The sequence below is a fragment of the Triticum urartu genome, chromosome 2A (assembly GCF_056163025.1).
Source record: "Triticum urartu cultivar PI428250 chromosome 2A, HENAU_Tu73, whole genome shotgun sequence".
Lineage (NCBI taxonomy): Eukaryota > Viridiplantae > Streptophyta > Magnoliopsida > Poales > Poaceae > Triticum > Triticum urartu.
In genome coordinates, this window is record NC_141874.1 from 525,675,984 (window position 1) to 525,694,352 (window position 18,369).

Here is an 18,369-nt window from a genome sequence, read left to right on the forward strand (position 1 = left end):
ATTACCTTCGAGCATGACGAACAACTTCTTGGCGAGTCCTCCGAGATAAGCCTCCAAGTCTTTTGCCTTCCCCGCCAGCTCACCCGCCTTGTCGTGCAGAGCCATCTTTTCTTTCTTCAGTCGACTGGCATCTCGATTAGCTGCCTCGAGAGCAGTTTTCAGTCTGGAGTTCTCCTGTTCAAGAGCTCCGACCGAAGCCAATTTCTCTTCCGCGAGCTTCGTTTTTCTCGAGGCCTCCTTCTGTGCCTCTGCAAGATCTTGATCCTTCTTCTTCAGAGCTTCCTCCAGTTTATCTGCGGAGCGTCGAGTGGAACCAACATCAAGAACGGACAAGAAAGAAAAGCCACTCGTTAAGAATGGAGAACCTCACCAGCCATACCTTTTGCTTCTTCTTGTGCCTTCTTCAAATTCTCCTGAGCAACCTTCAAGTTAAGGTTGAGCTGGATCTGCTGATTCTCCAACTCAGTATAGCGAGCTACAAGTTCGCAAGATTTCTGTAAAAAGAAAAATCAGTCGACAGACGTCCAAGATAAGTTGCTTCCAAGCAACTAAGAGACAATGATGACGTTTCTAAGACCACAGCCGAATCAAAAACATTCGACAGTAGTCTCGGGGACTACACCCAGTGGGTGCACTCAGCGTGCCCCCACTGGTTCGACCAAAAAAAACAAAGAGAAAGAGAGAAAAAGTCGACTGCCCGCAGTCGACCAGATACAGTTCCACTCGACCTGGCCTGACCAAACCGAGTGAAGAAATACAGCTACAGCAACACAATGTAAAGACTACAGTCGACTGCCAGCAGTCCACCGTAGTCTCGGGGACTACACCCAATGGGTGCACTTAGCGTGCCCCCACTCGTCCAAAGATTGGCAGACACACCCAGTGGGTGTACAGATACAGATACAAAAGATCTTCGGAAAAGAGACTCTTAAAACAGCATATCATAACAGACCAAGTGTTGAGTCGACTGACCTGGACGTTGCTCTGAAGAGCCGAACTCGCGTCATAGGCTGCTTGGCTGGCCTCCCGAGCCATCTTCACTTGCTCCATCATGATCCCCGCCTGACGTATAGCCTCTTTTGCAGCAGCCGCTTGGTCCTCAGGGACGGGGTATGCGGCAAAAAGCGAAGACGGATCCGCAGTTGACGACGAGGGCCGCACACTCGCCAGAGGAACGACGAAGGTCACAGAATCCTGAGTGGTGTCACCACCATCCCGAGCCACGGCCTCGGACGCCGGAGCGGATTGGGGGGTCTTGTCAGCCGACGTCCGCTTGTGCCTCCTCACTCTCAACGGACCGTTGTCGTCGTCATCCGGGAGATAGATAACATGAGGAGGGGCTGCAAGAGAAACATTCAATCAACCAGAGTTGCAATAAATGATCAGTCGACTCAAAGCAGAATGTCAGTAAATCGTACCAGGGTTGGAGGTAACAGCATCCTCCCTCTCTTGGTCGTCGTCCTTGGCGGAGACCTCAGAAGTAGCAGCGCTGCAAATCTCGAAAGTCAGTCAGTTGGCTCAATGAATCGACCAAGGATCTGTCCATGGTCGACGAAGGAAAGCAAGTTTTATTATTACCCGGAAATGGTAGGGACAGCTATCTTCATCTTGGGCAGAGCCTTGGGCGGCTTGGACAGTGTCGTGCATGGGTGCTTGGGGACCTTCCCAGTCGGCGTAGGAGAAGAGGTCCGAGGGCGTTTCGACGACTCCCCAACAGAAGCAGTCGCCTTGCCACGTTCCCGCGCTGGGTCGTGTGTGTGCTTGGACCGCCCCTCCGGGCGAGGGGGTTTGACCTCCTCCTCCTCCTCTTCGCTGGAGTCGACATTGTCGTCTCCCTCTCCTTCACCGTCGGACTCCCACTCACCTTGGTCGTCCCCACTCTCACCTCCGCTCGCCTCCCCTTCCTCAGTTGACTCCTGAGCCCCGTTGGGCGTCGAGTACATCTCGGTGGTCGCCTGGAAAACAATAGACAAGACGAAAGTCAATCGACCAACTCAAAGAAGACCAATGCAGAAAACAAGATTTCAGTCGGGAGCATAACACATACCTGGTCCACTTCATACGAGTTGTCGAGTGGAGTTACCCTCCTGGCTCCTCGGGGGTTGTCTTTGTTCCCCGTGATGCTCGACAGCCACCCCTCCAGCATCTCGTCGGTGACCTCCTCCGGGTGGATCCGAGTGGTGTCATCGAGACCCGAGTACAACCACATCGGGTGGTCACGGGCCTGGAGCGGTTGGATGCGCCTCTGGAGGAAGACCTCCAGCAGGTCCATCCCAGTCACACCCTCACGGACAAGCTCAACCACTCGACCGGCCAACACTTTGACTTGGGCCCTTTCCTCCGGCGTCACTTTCAGAGAAGCGGGTTTTTTAGCTCGGTCGAGGGAGAAAGGAGGAAGACCAGTCGACTGTCCTGGGGTCGCCTGGTCCTGACAGTAGAACCAGGTCGCCTGCCAACCACGGACTGACTCCGGGAAAGTAATGGATGGAAAACAGCTCTTCCCCCTCGTCTGGATCGCCAAGCCCCCGCACAACTGCATCACCTGCGTCCTCTCGTCACTCGACTTGGCCTTCTTGACCGATTGAGAACGGCAGGTAAAGATGTGCTTGAAAAGTCCCCGATGGGGGCGGCAACCCAAGAAAGCCTCACACATGGAAATGAAAGCGGCAAGGTATACAATGGAGTTGGGAGTAAAGTGGTGGAGCTGCGCTCCGAAGAAGTTCAAGAAGCTCCGGAAAAAAGGATGGGGCGGCAGAGAAAACCCTCGGTCGATGTGGGTGGCTAGGAGCACGCACTCACCGTCGCGGGGTTGAGGTTCGATCTCTCCCCCCGGAAGACGCGCGGCTTCGTGGGGAATGACTCCCCCCTCGACCATGTCGTCGAGATCCTCTTGCCGGAGCACCGACGGCATCCAGTCGCCCTGGATCCAACCTTTGGGCAGAGCGGTCCTGGAGGAAGATCCGCCCCGAGCAGACCTCTTCCCTTTCCCCTGCGCCGCCGCCTTCTTCGCGCGCTCCAGAGCGGAGGTCTTGCCCTTCGTCATCGTCGCCGGCGAAGTCTTGCACGGGCCTGCTGCGCTGGGGCGAGAACGGGGGTGGCGGAAGGACTTGCGAAGGAAGAGAGGAAGAAGAAAGGAGGAGAAGAGGGCGCACGGCTTGGAAACCACGAGCCGGCGATTTATAAGGGACCGCTCCCGAGTGGCTGACTGGTAGGCCCAAACTATCCAATCAAATCCTGCAGCGGATGCATGCGCAGTACGTGCCGAAAAAGGCGACGCGGGGATCGAGGAGCTTCCGCTTTATCGCTTCCGATTACTGCGGCCGCTCCCGTCCCGCGCGCTTCCCAAAATCCGAAATCCCACGACATCCGCGGGCTGCAGAACAACTTGTCAAAATGGAAGACCCCGCCGTGCCGACGCTCAGTATGTCACAAATAAAGAAATTCACTCGACGAAAGGCCTGGAATGGATCAACGCGACTGAAAAAGGTTGGCAACGTCATCCGTGACGATTGACCCAAAACGAGGCACTCACGTAGCCCAAAGAGCCAGTCGGAAAGTTCTCCAACTCTTTCCCCACTCAAAACCTCGATCCATTCGGGGGCTAATGATGAAGCTACGTACCTAGGGTAGGGGCACGGACCCGTCCAAAGAGCCCTACCCAAGGACGTCCCTAGAGGAAGTCACCTTTCAATCGACTTGAAGGTATCCCACTCGACGGATTCAAGACACTCGACCAAGAAGCTATCACTCGACCACGAAGCCAGCCACTCGACGGCCAGAAGACCTAAAGTCACTCCGCAGGCAAATGGTCGGCTATTGAGTAGTCTTTATGGTCATTGTAGCACTTTATTAGGGGCGTTACCAGTAACGCCCAACCTTAAATGTACCTTAAAACCTGCATTACTGTGGGCAGGAGAGGGCCGGCGAACTCTATATAAGCCACCCCCCTCCTCAGTATGAAGGGTTCGCACCCCTGTCATTCACACGCCAGTAATCCAGTCGACCGCCTCCGGGCATCGAGACATAGGGCTGTTACTTCCTCCGCGAAGGGCCTGAACTCGTACATCTTGGTGTGTTTACAACTTCCCAATAGCTGAGATCTAGCCTCTCCATACATACCCCCCTACATCACTATCAGAGTTAGAACCATGACAGTCACATCGGTGTCAAACGCATGAAGAAGCTCCATACAGATGGACTTTTGGAGTCCCTTGATTTGGAATAATTTGACACGTGTGAACCATGCCTCATGGGTAAAATGACCAAGACTCTGTTCTCCGGAACAATGGAGCGAGCAACCAACTTATTGGAAATTATACATACTGATTGCGGTTCAATGAGCGTTGAGGCTCGCGGTGGCTATCTTTATGTTCTCACTCTCACTGATGACTTAAGTAGATATGGGTATGTCTATTTGATGAAACACAAGTCTGAGACCTTTGAAAAGTTCAAGGAATTTCAGAATGAGGTAGAGAATCAACGTGACCGAAAGATAAAATTCTTACGATCAAATCGTGGGGGAGAATATCTAAGTCATGAATTTGGTACGCACTTAAGGAAATGTGGAATCATTTCACAACTCACGCCTCCTAGAACACCTCAGCGTAACGGTGTGTCCGAATGTCGTAATCGCACTCTATTGGATATGGTGCGATCTATGATGTCACTCACTGATTTACCGCTATCATTTTGGGGATACGCTCTAGACACAGCTACATTCACTTTAAATAGGGCATCGTCTAAATCCGTTGAGACGACACCATATGAATTATGGTTTGGGAAGAAACCTAAGCTCTCGTTTATAAAAGTTTGGGGATGCGATGCTTATGTCAAGAAACTTCAACCTGAAAAGCTCGAACCCAAGTCGGAAAAATGCATCTTCGTAGGATACCCTAAGGAAACCATTGGGTATACCTTCTATCTCAGATCTGAAGGCAAGATCTTTGTTGCCAAGAACGGGTCCTTTCTAGAGAAAGAGTTTCTCTCAAGAGAAGTAAGTGGGAGGAAAGTAGAACTCGATGAAGTAATGCCTCTTGAACCGGAAAGTAGCGCAGCTCAGGAAGATGTTCCTGTGGTGCCTGCATCGACTAGAGAGGAAGTTAATGATAATGATCAAGGTACTTCAGATCAAGTTTCTACTGAACTTCGAAGGTCCACAAGGACACGTTCCGCACCATAATGGTATGGCAACCCTGTCCTGGAAATCATGTTGTTAGACAACGGTGAACCTTCGAACTATGAAGAAGCAATGGCGGGTGTCGGTGTCAAAACCGGCGGATCTCGGGTAGGGGGTCCCGAACTGTGCTTCTAGGCCGGATGGTAACAGGAGGCAAGGGACACGAAGTTTTACCCAGGTTCGGGCCCTCTTGATGGAGGTAAAACCCTATGTCCTGCTTGATTAATATTGATGATATGGGTAGTACAAGAGTAGATCTACCACGAGATCGGAGAGGCTAAACCCTAGAAGCTAGCCTATGGTATGATTGTTTTTCTCTGTGTTGTCCTACGGACTAAAACCCTCCGGTTTATATAGACACCGGAGAGGGTTAGGGTTACACAAAATCGGTTACAATGGTAGGAGATCTATATATCCGTATCGCCAAGCTTGCCTTCCACGCCAAGGAAAGTCCCTTCCGGACATGGGACGAAGTCTTCAATCTTGTATCTTCATAGTCCAGGAGTCCGGCTGAAGGTATAGTCTCTGCAAAATAAGTTTCCACATATGGCCATAGAGAGAATAATATTTACACAAATCTAATATGCTGACGTATTCCGTAGTGCGACATCGCACCATGGCCAAGCCTTTATTCGAATCGTTTTATTATCCCACCTCAGCGCGTCATGCGAGGCGGTTTCCTTGGCACGTCCTGTTAAAGCAGAGATCGTGTCCCCTTATTCCGGGATTCTCATCAATACGGGCGTGGGTAACCCAACCGCTTCTAGGACTCCTAGACTATAGGCAAGTCCAAACGGCCACGGAGAGGACGCTTGATATTCACCCTCTTTATAAAGGGACAAGGCTTTTATTTTTTCCCTTCCATGCTCAATCGAATCCTTCCCCCACCTCAAGCTCAAACACCCAAAGTTCAGGTCAGGTGCTCCGAACCTTCAATCATGTCCGGATCTAGCCTTCAAGGCCGATGGGTGCCTTCCTCCGTCACGGAAGAAGACATCAAAAAGTTGAGGGAGGCCAGATATCTGACCGTCGAGGTTGTGCATCGGCTGCCTGCCCGAGGGCAGGCCATCCCCTCCCCCAAACCCAACAAGAGCGTCGTGTTCGTCTCCCACTTCCTCCGAGGTCTAGGCCTTGCTCTGGATCCTTTCGTCAGGGGTTTGATGTTTTATTACGGGCTAGACTTCCATGATCTAGCTCCGGACTCCTTTCTTCATATCACGACATTTATTGTCGTGTGTGAGGCCTTCCTCCGGGTTACCCCTCACTTTGGCTTGTGGCTCAAGACCTTTGAAGTAAAGCCGAAGATGATCGAGGGGCAACATGCAGCGTGTGGAGGTGCCTCAATATGCAAGATGACGGGAGCTCCATGGCCCAAAGGTTCCATTCCAGAGGTGTCTGAATTGTGGCAACAGGAGTGGTTCTACATCACGGCTCCTAGAAGTGCCAAGTGGGCGCCCGCCCCTGTTTTCCGCTCGGGCCCTCCACCACAACTGATGTCATGGATCAGCTGGGGTCTAGCCAAGGACGTGCCTATACTGCAAAGCCGCATTCGAGATCTCTTCAATGGAGATTTTAGTTTGGTGGCGGTAATACAAGTTATGCTGGTTCGTCAAGTCCAGCCTTGCAAACGCCGGCCCCTTCGCTTGTGGGAGTTCAATCCCGAGGGACCGCGTGTCATCCAAAATTTCCTCAGCCTGACGCACGAGGAGATGTACAAGTCATTCTTTGGACCTCAGGTAGAGTGTCCGGAAATCATCGAGGACGTGGGCCTGAGCAGTAACCGCGCCGCCGAACAGGTAAGGAATCTTCTGGCCGAACATACTATCTCTCATTTGTTACGAAGTTATTTCTGAGAGTTTGCTTTTTGACCAGGACTGGCTAACAAAGGCGAAGTTGATTCGGTGTTCGGCCCCCCTCCCTGAGGGTTTGGACAATCCGGTATTGGAAAAGATGCTCCAGGTTGCACCTTGCTTGGAGCCCTTGAAGGAAGATACTGGGAAGGATAATACGGGCGGACGTGGGCCCCCAATGCTGCCCATTCTAACCGAGGGAGCGAGCGTCTCCATGAAGGAAGACAACCGGAGGAGGAAAAGGACTGCGCCCGAGGATTCGGACGCCGAAGCTTCCAAACGGGAGAAGAAGTCTCCCATAGAGGGTCCTACATTGGGGGTGCTTTTGCCACACAAAGTCCGCGGGGGGATCAATTCCCCAGCGAGTCGTAAGTGACCCGAAATACTTTAATAGTACAGGTATGCCATATTTTTCTTCTGAGAAAATAACCACCGCATATATGTTTGCAGTTCGGGCCTTAGTCCCTCTCAAGTGAGCTCATCTTCGGGGGATCTTCTTCCAAAGATGATGGAGAGCGAAACGCCCCCTTTGGACTCCTCCGCTCCGGAAGCGGGTGACCCCGAAGTGTCATCGCGGAGGGCCTCTCCGGGTCTGGTGAGGCCAGAAGATAATCCCATTGACCCCCGAAGCTCCCAGTGTCCGGCTCCCGAAGAGAGCGGAAAAAGGAGTCCGGCACCGTCTGGTGTCCGATCAGATGTTCTGACTGAGTTGGTGGGGCGCGCGGCCATCTCAGATGAACACCGTGTGCTGATGAATACGGTGATGGAGAGAATCTCGTCCGCCGAAAGCGGATTGCATGAAGCTTTTATGAGTCTACTGACAGGCTTTGAGGTACATAAAATAATGTATGATAGTCCTGCACATGCTAGGTGTGCCCTGTGTAGATAGTAGCCCCTGAGACTCTGGTAGTCGTCGGAAACGACGATGAACAGAGGATCATATTCCCAGGTAATAGCCATACTGCCTCTATGTGCAGGTGATGGAAGCTCCGGTGGCTAGCCGGACTAGCGAGTTTGCCCATTTAAAACGGCAGTTGGATGCGGCAGATGCCGACATCGAGCTTGTTAACAAAAGGCTTGACGAGGCACAGGGTAAGTGTCATTATCTGGTAAACGCCACATAGTAAGAGCAGCATGATGCCAGTATCTTTAATATGTTGTGACTGCAGATGGAGCTGCCACTGTTGAAGCCTCGCGGGCAGAACTTGCCCGAGCCAAGGAACAAGCGAGGTTTAGTAATGCGGCTGCTTTGAAGGCGGCCGAAGAGTTGAAAACCAAGAAGGCCGCGCATGGTGAGAGCCGAGATAAGATGGCCAAGATGGCCATAGAATTAAAAGTCGTCGCCGACCATTGCCGGGTTCTTGAAAAGGAAAACCTAGCGAAGGCATCGGACCTTGAGAAGGCTGTTGCGATGAGAAAAGACATCCGCTCTGCTATGAGGGCGAAAAAGGAGGAGCTGCGGGAAGCCGGGGATATTGTAGCTGGGAAATCCTTTATGTTGCGGAGGAAGTTCGGAGATCCACGGTATGCCTCCCTGTATCGGCTGTGGAGTTCGGAGGATGTGTATATGGATTTGGCGGCGAGCGCTGCCGATGCGGCCAAGTACTTCCAGGGTCAGACGGATAGTGAAGTGGACCAGCTGTTTTGGACACAATTCCATTCTCCCGAGCGTCCGCTTTCATTGACTGACCAATTAGCCGAATGGGCCGAACTGAATAGGTTGTCCGTACTCGCCATGAGGTCTGTTGTGGATCAGCTATGGCCGGAAAGGCCAAAACTGAACAACTATTTCAGCTTGGTGCGGCAGCTCCTTGACATGGTGCCGCGCATTAATGCGATGAAGAGGTCGGCGTGCATAGAGGGCTCACGGATGGCCTTTGCCCGTGTTAAAGCATACTGGGCGGAGATGGATGCTACCACTGTTGCAGCGCGGGATTCGGCCATAGGTCGAATGGCTGCTGAGCACTACTTTGAAGAAGTTCTTGAGGGTGCTCGTTTGATAGAGACCCAGTGCTCAAAAATATTATGTTTGAGTGATATGTAATATCATTGTAAGCAAAATGCTTTTATAAATTTTTATATGGCTATTTTTATACTTTTGCCGGAAAGTAATATGATGCCTCCTGGGCGGCCATTTATGTATACATATGTATAACCTGAAAGATTGCGGCCGTCGGCTTCAACCCCACGCATATAATGTGGAGGTGCTCGCAAAAAACACGCGTTCACACTTAACCCAACGTCTTGGTCCTATTAAGGAGGTAATAGCGGAGTGAGCGAGGCAACCGGACTATAATGCTTTAGCACTTTCACTTAGCCATAGGAGTTTGACAGTGGGGCTACTAGATAGCCCCTGGTGGCTCCGCACTTTCCCGATCCCGGGGTGCGTACATGCCTGGCCGGAAACGGCCCTTCGTTAAGGCGGAGGAATTCTAACATTCCAATAGGTCATCGAGTGGTTGACCAGTCTCACGCTATATCATGACAGCCAGTTTTCGGCTTTCTCTACTGAGGTGCTCGTCCGGATGAACCAGGGCACAATCGCAGTAGTTCTCCTGGTGCTACCTTAGCCGGTAAAGCGTAACGTAAGGCACCAAAACACAGGAGCCAGGCAAACCCAACATTTGACCAAAGACAATGATTCGGAGCTGATGCATATAAGGCCAAACTCGCGACGCCGAACACTCCTTAAGGTATTCGGTCTTTGTGGTATAAATCAGGCCTAAATAATGGCCTTTGTAAGAAGCCCCTTGTGTCCAGGTACGTGCATTGTTCTGGCGTGTCACATGCCAAGACGTCAGTATCCTTCTCAACGGTGGATATGTATCAACAAGAGACAGTAAAAAAGGTTTACGCAGGGTCTTAATCTAAAAATAATCCTTGGAGCGGGTCCCTGCTGCACGTCTGCGCCTGTGTCTCCGTTGTGCCGTATCCTGGACGGGTGTAGCACGATGATCGTCTATAAAAGAGAGGAATTTAGGTGAAAAAGTTGTCGTGTAAAAAGATAGTTTTTAAAGAAACCATGTATAATTCAAGATGAGAAAAACTTGCCACTTGTCTGCGCGCGTTGAGCCCCTTGTATTGACAAATAGTGGTGTGACCACTTATTCGGTATAAATAGCGGCGCCGGACTTGATTAGTTGTGTCTGAGGTCTTGACGACCTATTGGATGCTTTCGCTGGTCCGGGCGCCTTTAGTGTGCGGCTGCCAGGGCAGCCGCACTCTCTTTGGTGCGCAGAGATCGCTTGATATTTCCGTTCACTGAAATGATGCCACGTGGACCGGGCATCTTGAGTGTGAGAGAGGCGTAGTGTGGTATTGCATTAAAGCGAGCGAAAGCTTCGCGTCCGAGCAGTGCTTGATAGCCACTTTGGAACGGAGCGATGTGGAAGGTTAAATGCTCGCGACGGAAGTTATCGGGGGAGCTGAATATAACTTGTAGTAGGAGGGAGCCCGTACAACGAGCCCCTGGGCCTGGCGTTACTCCTTTAAAGGTTGTATTGCTATGGCGAATTTTTGTTGGGTCTAACCCCATCCCGCGGATTGTATCCTGATATATTAGGTTTAGATTGCTGCCACCGTCCATCAAGACTCGTGTGAAGTGATATCCGCCAATTACTGGGTCTAATACCAGGGCAGCCCATCCTGCGCGTCAGATACTTGCTGAGTAATCGCGATGGTCGAAAGTGATCGGTTGAGACGACCAGTGGCAGGACTTCGCGGTGACAGGCACTTGGGTATATTTTCCTGGGAGTGCTGCGTTGTTTTTTCCCTTGATCACGTGTAACACGTTTACTGTTTTGACTTCTGGTGGAAATTCCTTTTGTTCCCCAGTGTCTTGCTTGGGAGGCTCGTCCTCGTCTACACTTGGTGTATCCTCCCCCTTGTGTACGGCGTTGAGCTTGCCGGACTGCTTGAAGACCCAACATTCTCTGTGGGTATGATTAGCAGGTTTACGAGGGGTACTATGGATCTAACATACTTGGTCTAGAATTTTGTTGAGGCTGGACAGTTCATCCCTGGTGCCATTAGAGGGCGGCTTTTGCTGACCTGGCTGAGAGCTTTTGAATCCGGTGTTTACTGCCGTGCCCTTCATGCTGTCTTCTTTATTCCGGCGTTTGTTATTGCTGTTGTGCGTGATTTCCCGTTTCCATCTCTAACTTCAGATATACTGGGGGTCGCTGGTGCTGCATCTGGCTAGCCAGCTGTCCTCACCCGCGCAAAAGCGGGTCATGAGGTTTGTTAATGCAGCCATCGTTCTCGGCTTATTTTGGCCGGGGTGTTTGGTGAGCCATTCGTCACAGACGCTATGCTTAAAAGCTGCCAAGGCTTCGGCGTCCGTACAGTCGACAATCTGATTCTTTTTAGTAAGAAACCTGTTCCAAAGCTTTTGGGCTGACTCTCCGGGCTGTTGAGTTATATGACTCAAATCGTCCGCATCCGGGGGTCGGACATAAGTCCCTTGAAAATTTGCCCGAAAGGTGTCTTCGAGCTCTTCCCAACTTCCAATGGAGCTTTCGGGGAGGCCTTTAAGCCAGTGATGAGCTGGCCCTTTGAGCTTGAGGGGTAAGTACTTGATGGCGTGGAGATCATCTCCTCGAGCCATATGGATATGACGGATGTAGTCCTCAATCCAGACCCCAGGGTCTGTTGTTCCATCGTATGTCTCTATGTTTACGGGTTTGAATCCCTTTGGAAATTCATGGTCCAGCACCTCATTGGTGAAACATAGGGGATGTGCGGCACCCCTGTGGCTGGGTGTACCGCGTTGTTCGGATGTTTGTTGTGTTGCATTGTATGCTGGGGCGCGCTTGTGTGATCTATAGATGGATCTTGTTGCGCCGTCCTTTGGGTGCGAGCCCTCGCATGGGTCGCGTGTTGTATTGTGAGTGGCGTTGTATGCCGCTCTGTGTTGGTAGAGGGGTCGTCTATCTAGCCAGGTGGCTGCTTTGATATTTGGTTATGGGGGGTCTGAGGCCTCCTCATCGAATTCAGGTAGCAGCTTCCGTTTTGGGTAGCTCTTGGAGGGGCGATTGTCGCCGTACCTCGCTGCTGTGTTGAGTATTTTACTCCATCTGATTTGGAGTGTGTCTTGCGCAGCCTTGAGCCTTTGCTTCTGCTTTTTAAGACTCCTCGCGGTGGCAACAAGACTTTTACCGGCGTTCTGCTGCTCCGGGTGCCTGTCCGGCGTTATGTCGTCCGGACCATTATCCTTGATAGAATTTGTTTGTACGGTTTGATTATCCGGATTGCCATTGTCCGGCAGCGGTTCGCCCTGCTCCAGCGCTGGGTCTATGTGATCGTTATTTCTGTCAAGGCGGGATTTGGGGTGGCGCTTGCGTCGCCGCTTTGACTGCTTCTCGAGGGAACAAGCCTTTGGTGCGTCCTTCCGCTCCTTGTCGTCATCTTTTGGTGCGTCCACCATGTATACGTCATATGATGAGGTGGCTTTCCAGGGCCCAACAGGCGCTGGTTCTTCATCGTCTCCTTCATCGGCGTCCATACCGTCGATGTCTTCGGAGTCAAAGTCGAGCATGTCGGTTAAATCGTCGACAGTGGCTACAAAGTGGGTTGTGGGTGGGCTTTGAATTTCTTCATCATCCGTATCCCAACCTTGCTGATCGTAGTCCGGCCAGGGCTCTCTTGATAAAGAGAGAGACTTTAGTGTCTTCAGAATATCGCTGAAAGGCGAGTGCTGAAAGATGTCCGCGGCAGTAAACTCCATGATCGGCGCCCGATCGGATTCGATTGGCAGGGGCACGGAGGGTTCGGAGTCCGGAGAGGAGTCCGGCTCCTTGGAGTCACGAGTCTCGCGGAGTGCGGGGCTGGTGTTCGGCTCGATCGCCGTCGGGATCGCAGCCCCCGAGGCAGCGGCCCACCACCCATCCTCGATCGGCGCAGTTGGCTCTGAATTAAGGGTCGAAGCCGATGCGGGTGCGGCCTCCAGGGCACTGTTCGGCGGCAGAGCTAGATCATGCTCGTCGTGACAATGCGGCGCGCTCGGCAGTGGCTCGGATCCGTCGAAGATCAAGTCCCCGCAGATGTCAGCCATGTAGTTTAAACTTCCAAATCTGACCTAACGGCCAGGGGCATAGCTTTCGATCTGCTCCAGATGGCCAAGTGAATTGGCCCACAGTGCGAAGCCGCCGAAGACGAAGATCTGTCCGAGGAGGAAGGTCTCACCCTGGACTGCATCGCTATTTATGATCGTAGGAGCCATCAAGCCTAACGGCGACGACACAGAGGAACTCTCAATGAAAGCACCAATGTCGGTGTCAAAACCGGCGGATCTCGGGTAGGGGGTCCCGAACTGTGCGTCTAGGCCGGATGGTAATAGGAGGCAAGGGACACGAAGTTTTACCCAGGTTCGGTCCCTCTTGATGGAGGTAAAACCCTACGTCCTGCTTGATTAATATTGATGATATGGGTAGTACAAGAGTAGATCTACCACGAGATCGGAGAGGCTAAACCCTAGAAGCTAGCCTATGGTATGATTGTTGTTCTCTGTGTTGTCCTACGGACTAAAACCCTCCGGTTTATATAGACACCGGAGAGGGTTAGGGTTACACAAAGTCGGTTACAATGGTAGGAGATCTATATATCCGTATCGCCAAGCTTGCCTTCCACGCCAAGGAAAGTCCCTTCCGGACATGGGACGAAGTCTTCAATCTTGTATCTTCATAGTCCAGGAGTCCGGCTGAAGGTATAGTCCGGCCATCCGGACACCCCCTAATCTAGGACTCCCTCAGTGGTCCCAGATTCCAACAAATGGCTTGAAACCATGCAATCCGAGATAGGATCCATGTATGAAAACAAAGTATGGACTTTGACAGACTTGCCCGATGATCGGCGAGCGATAGAGAATAAATGGATCTTTAAGAAGAAGACGGACGCGGATGGTAATGTTACCATCTATAAGGCTCGACTTGTCGCTAAGGGTTATCGACAAGTTCAAGGGGTTAACTACGATGAGACCTTCTCACCCGTAGCGAAGCTGAAGTCCGTCCGAATCATGTTAGCAATTGCCACATACTATGATTATGATATATGGCAAATGGACGTCAAAACGGCATTCCTTCACGGCTTTCTTAAGGAAGAATTGTATATGATGCAGCCATAAGGTTTTGTCGATCCTAAGAATGCTAACAAGGTATGCAAGCTCCAGCGCTCCATCTATGGGCTGGTGTAAGCATCTCGGAGCTGGAACATTCGCTTTAATGAAATGATCAAAGTGTTTGGGTTTATGCAGACTTATGGAGAAGCCTGCGTTTACAAGAAAGTGAGTGGGAGCTCTGTAGCATTTCTCATATTATATGTGGATGACATACTTTTGATGGGAAATGATATAGAACTTTTGGACAGTATTAAGGCCTACTTGAATAAGTGTTTTTCAATGAAGGACCTTGGAGAAGCTGCTTACATATTAGGCATCAAGATCTATAGAGATAGATCGAGACGCATCATAGGTCTTTCACAAAGCACATACCTTGATAAGATATTGAAGAAGTTCAATATGGATCAGTCCAAGAAGGGGTTCTTGCCTGTGTTGCAAGGTGTGAAATTGAGCTCAGCTCAATGTCCGACCACGGCAGAAGATAGAGAAAAGATGAGTGTCGTCCCCTATGCCTCAGCCATAGGGTCTATCATGTATGCCACGCTGTGTACCAGACCTGATGTAAAACTTGCCGTGAGTTTGGTAGGACGGTACCAAAGTAATCTCGACATGGAACACTGGACAGCGGTCAAGAACATCCTGAAGTACCTGAAAAGGACTAAGGATATGTTTCTCGTATATGGAGGTGACGAGGAGCTCGTCGTAAAGGGTTACGTCGACGCTAGCTTCGACACAAATCTGGATGACTCTAAGTCACAAACCAGATACGTGTATATTTTGGATGGTGGACAGCAAGCTGGTGCAGTTGCAAGCAAAGCATCATGGCGGGATCTACATGTGAAGCGGAGTACATGGCAGCCTCGGAGGCAGCGCATGAAGCAATCTGGATGAAGGAGTTCATCACCGACCTAGGAGTCGTACCCAATGTGTCGGGGCCGATTACTCTCTTCTGTGACAACACTGGAGCTATTGCCCTTGCCAAGGAGCCCATGTTTCACAAGAAGACCAGGCACATCAAGCGTCGCTTCAACTCCATTCGTGAAAATGTTCAAGATGGAGACATAGATATTTGCAAAGTACATATGGATCTGAATGTCGCAGATCCGTTGACTAAACCTCTTCTGCGAGCAAAACATGATCAACACCAGAACTCTATGGGTGTTCGATTCATCACAATGTAACTAGATTATTGATTCTAGTGCAAGTGCGAGACTGTTGGAAATATGCCCTAGAAGCAATAATAAAATGATTATTATTATATTTCCTTGTTCATGATAATTGTCTATTATTCATGCTATAATTGTGTTATCCGGAAATCATAATACATGTGTGAATACATAGACCATAACATGTCCCTAGTGAGCCTCTAGTTAACTAGATCATTGATCAATAGATAGTCATGGTTTCCTGACTATGGACATTGGATGTCATTGATAATGGGATCACATCATTAGGAGAATGATATGATGGACAAGACCCAATCCTAAGCATAGCACAAGATCGTGTAGTTCATTTGCTAGAGCTTTTCCAATGTCAAGTATCATTTCCTTAGACCATGAGATCGTGTAACTCTCGGATGCCGTAGGAGTGCTTTGGGTGTACCAAACGTCACAACGTAACTGGGTGACTATAAAGGTATACTACAGGTATCCCCGAAAGTATCTGTTGGGTTGACACGGATCGAGACTGGAATTTGTCACTCTATATGACGGAGAGGTATATCTGGGTCCACTCGGTAATGCATCATCATAAAGAGCTCAATGTGACCAAGTGTTTGGTCACGGGATCATGCATTACGGTACGAGTAAAGTGACATGCCGGTAACGAGACTAAACGAGGTATTGGGATACCGACGATCGAATCTCGGGCAAGTAACGTATCGATTGACAAAGGGAATTGAATCCGGGATTGATTGAATCCTCGACATCGTGGTTCATCCAATGAGATCATCGTGGAGCATGTGGGAGCCAACATGGGTATCCAGATCCCGCTGTTGGTTATTGACCGGAGAGTCATCTCGGTCATGTCTGCGTGTCTCCCGAACCCGTAGGGTCTACACACTTAAGGTTCGGTGACGCTAGGGTTATAGAGATATTAGTATGCGGTAACCCAAAAGTTGTTCGGAGTCCCGGATGAGATCCCGGACGTCACGAGGAGTTCCGAAATGGTCCGGAGGTGAAGATTTATATATAGGAAGTCCAGTTTCAGCCATCGGGAAAGTTTCGGGGGTAATCGGTATTGTACCGGGACCACCGGAAGGGTCCCGGGGTCCACCGGGTGGGGCCACCTATCCCGAAGGGCCCCATGGGCTGAAGTGGGAGGGGAACCAGCCCCTGGTGGGCTGGTGCGCCCCATGGGCCTCCCCCTGCGCCTAGGGTTGGAAACCCTAGGGGTGGGGGCGCCCCACCTGACTTGGGGGGCAAGTCCCCCCCTTGGCCGCCGCCCCCCCTTGGAGATTGCATCTCCTAGGGCCGGCGCCCCTCCTTAGGGGTCCTATATATAGTGGGGGGGAGGGAGGGCAGCCGTACCCAAGTCCCTGGCGCCTCCCTCTCCCCTCGTAACACCTCTCTCTCTCTCTTGTTGGAGCTTGGCGAAGCCCTGCCGAGATCACCGCTGCTTCCACCACCACGCCGTCGTGCTGCTGGATCTCCATCAACCTCTCCTTCCCCTTGCTGGATCAAGAAGGAGGAGACTTCTTCCCCAACCGTACGTGTGTTGAACGCGGAGGTGCCATCCGTTCGGCGCTTGGTCATCGGTGATTTGGATCGCGACGAGTACGACTCCATCAACCCCGTTCTCTTGAACGCTTCCGCTCGCGATCTACAAGGGTATGTAGATGCACTCCCCTATCCCTCGTTGCTAGATGACTCCATAGATTGATCTTGGTGATGCGTAGAAAATTTTAAGATTCTGCTACGTTCCCCAACAGCAAGGAGGGAGGCCGGACGGCCCTGTAGGGCGCGCTAGGAGGACGAGTCCTCCTCCTAGTAGGAGTAGGACTCCCCTCTTTCCTACTCCTACTAGGAGGGGGAAAGGAAGGGGGAGAAGGAGAAGGAAAGGGGGCGCCCCCTCTTCCTAGTCCAATTCGGACCAGAGGGGGAGGGGGCGCGCGGCCGGCCCTGGCCGGCCCCTCTCTCTCCACTAGGGCCCAACAAGGCCCATTAACCCCCGGCGGGTTCCGGTAACCCCTCTGGTAAAATGTAGGCTTCCAATATACCAATCTTTATGTCTCGACCATTTCGAGACTCCTCGTCATGTCCGTGATCATATCCGAGACTCCGAACTACCTTCGGAACATAAAAACATATAAACTCATAATACCGATCGTCACAGAACTTTAAGCGTGCGGACCCTACGGGTTCGAGAACTATGTAGACATGACCGAGACATGTCTCCGGTCAATTAACCAATAGCAGAACCTGGATGCTCATATTGGTTCCTACATATTCTACAAAGATCTTTATCGGTCAAACCGCATAACAACATACATTGTTCCCTTTGTCATCGGTATGTCACTTGCCCGAGATTCGATCGTCGGTATCTCAATACCTAGTTCAATCTCGTTACCGGCAAGTCTCTTTACTTGTTCCGTAATGCATCATCCCGCAACTAACTCATTAGTCACATTGCTTGCAAGGCTTATAGTGATGTGCATTACCGAGAGGGCCCAGAGATACCTCTCCGACAATCGGAGTGACAAATCCTATTCTTGAACTATGCCAACTCAATGATCACCATCGGAGACACCTGTAGAGCATCTTTATAATCACCCAGTTACGTTGTGACATTTTGTAGAGCACAAAGTGTTCTTCCGGTAGTCGGGAGTTGCATAATCTCATAGTCATAGGAACTTGTATAAGTCATGAAGAAAGCAATAGTAGTAAACTAAACGATCAAGTGCTAAGCTAACGGAATGGGTCATGTCAATCACATCATTCTCCTAATGATGTGATCCCATCGATCAAATGGCAACTCATGTCTATGGCTAGGAAACTCAACCATCTTTGATCAACGAGCTAGTCAAGTAGAGGCATACTAGTGACACTATGTTTGTCTATGTATTCACACATGTATTATGTTTCTGGTTAATACAATTCTAGCATGAATAATAAACATTTATCATGATATGAGGAAATAAATAATAACTTTATTATTGCCTCTAGGGCATATTTCCTTCACTAGCCATCCAAAAATGGTTCGTACTCGCCGTTCTCTGAAGCCGATCACTG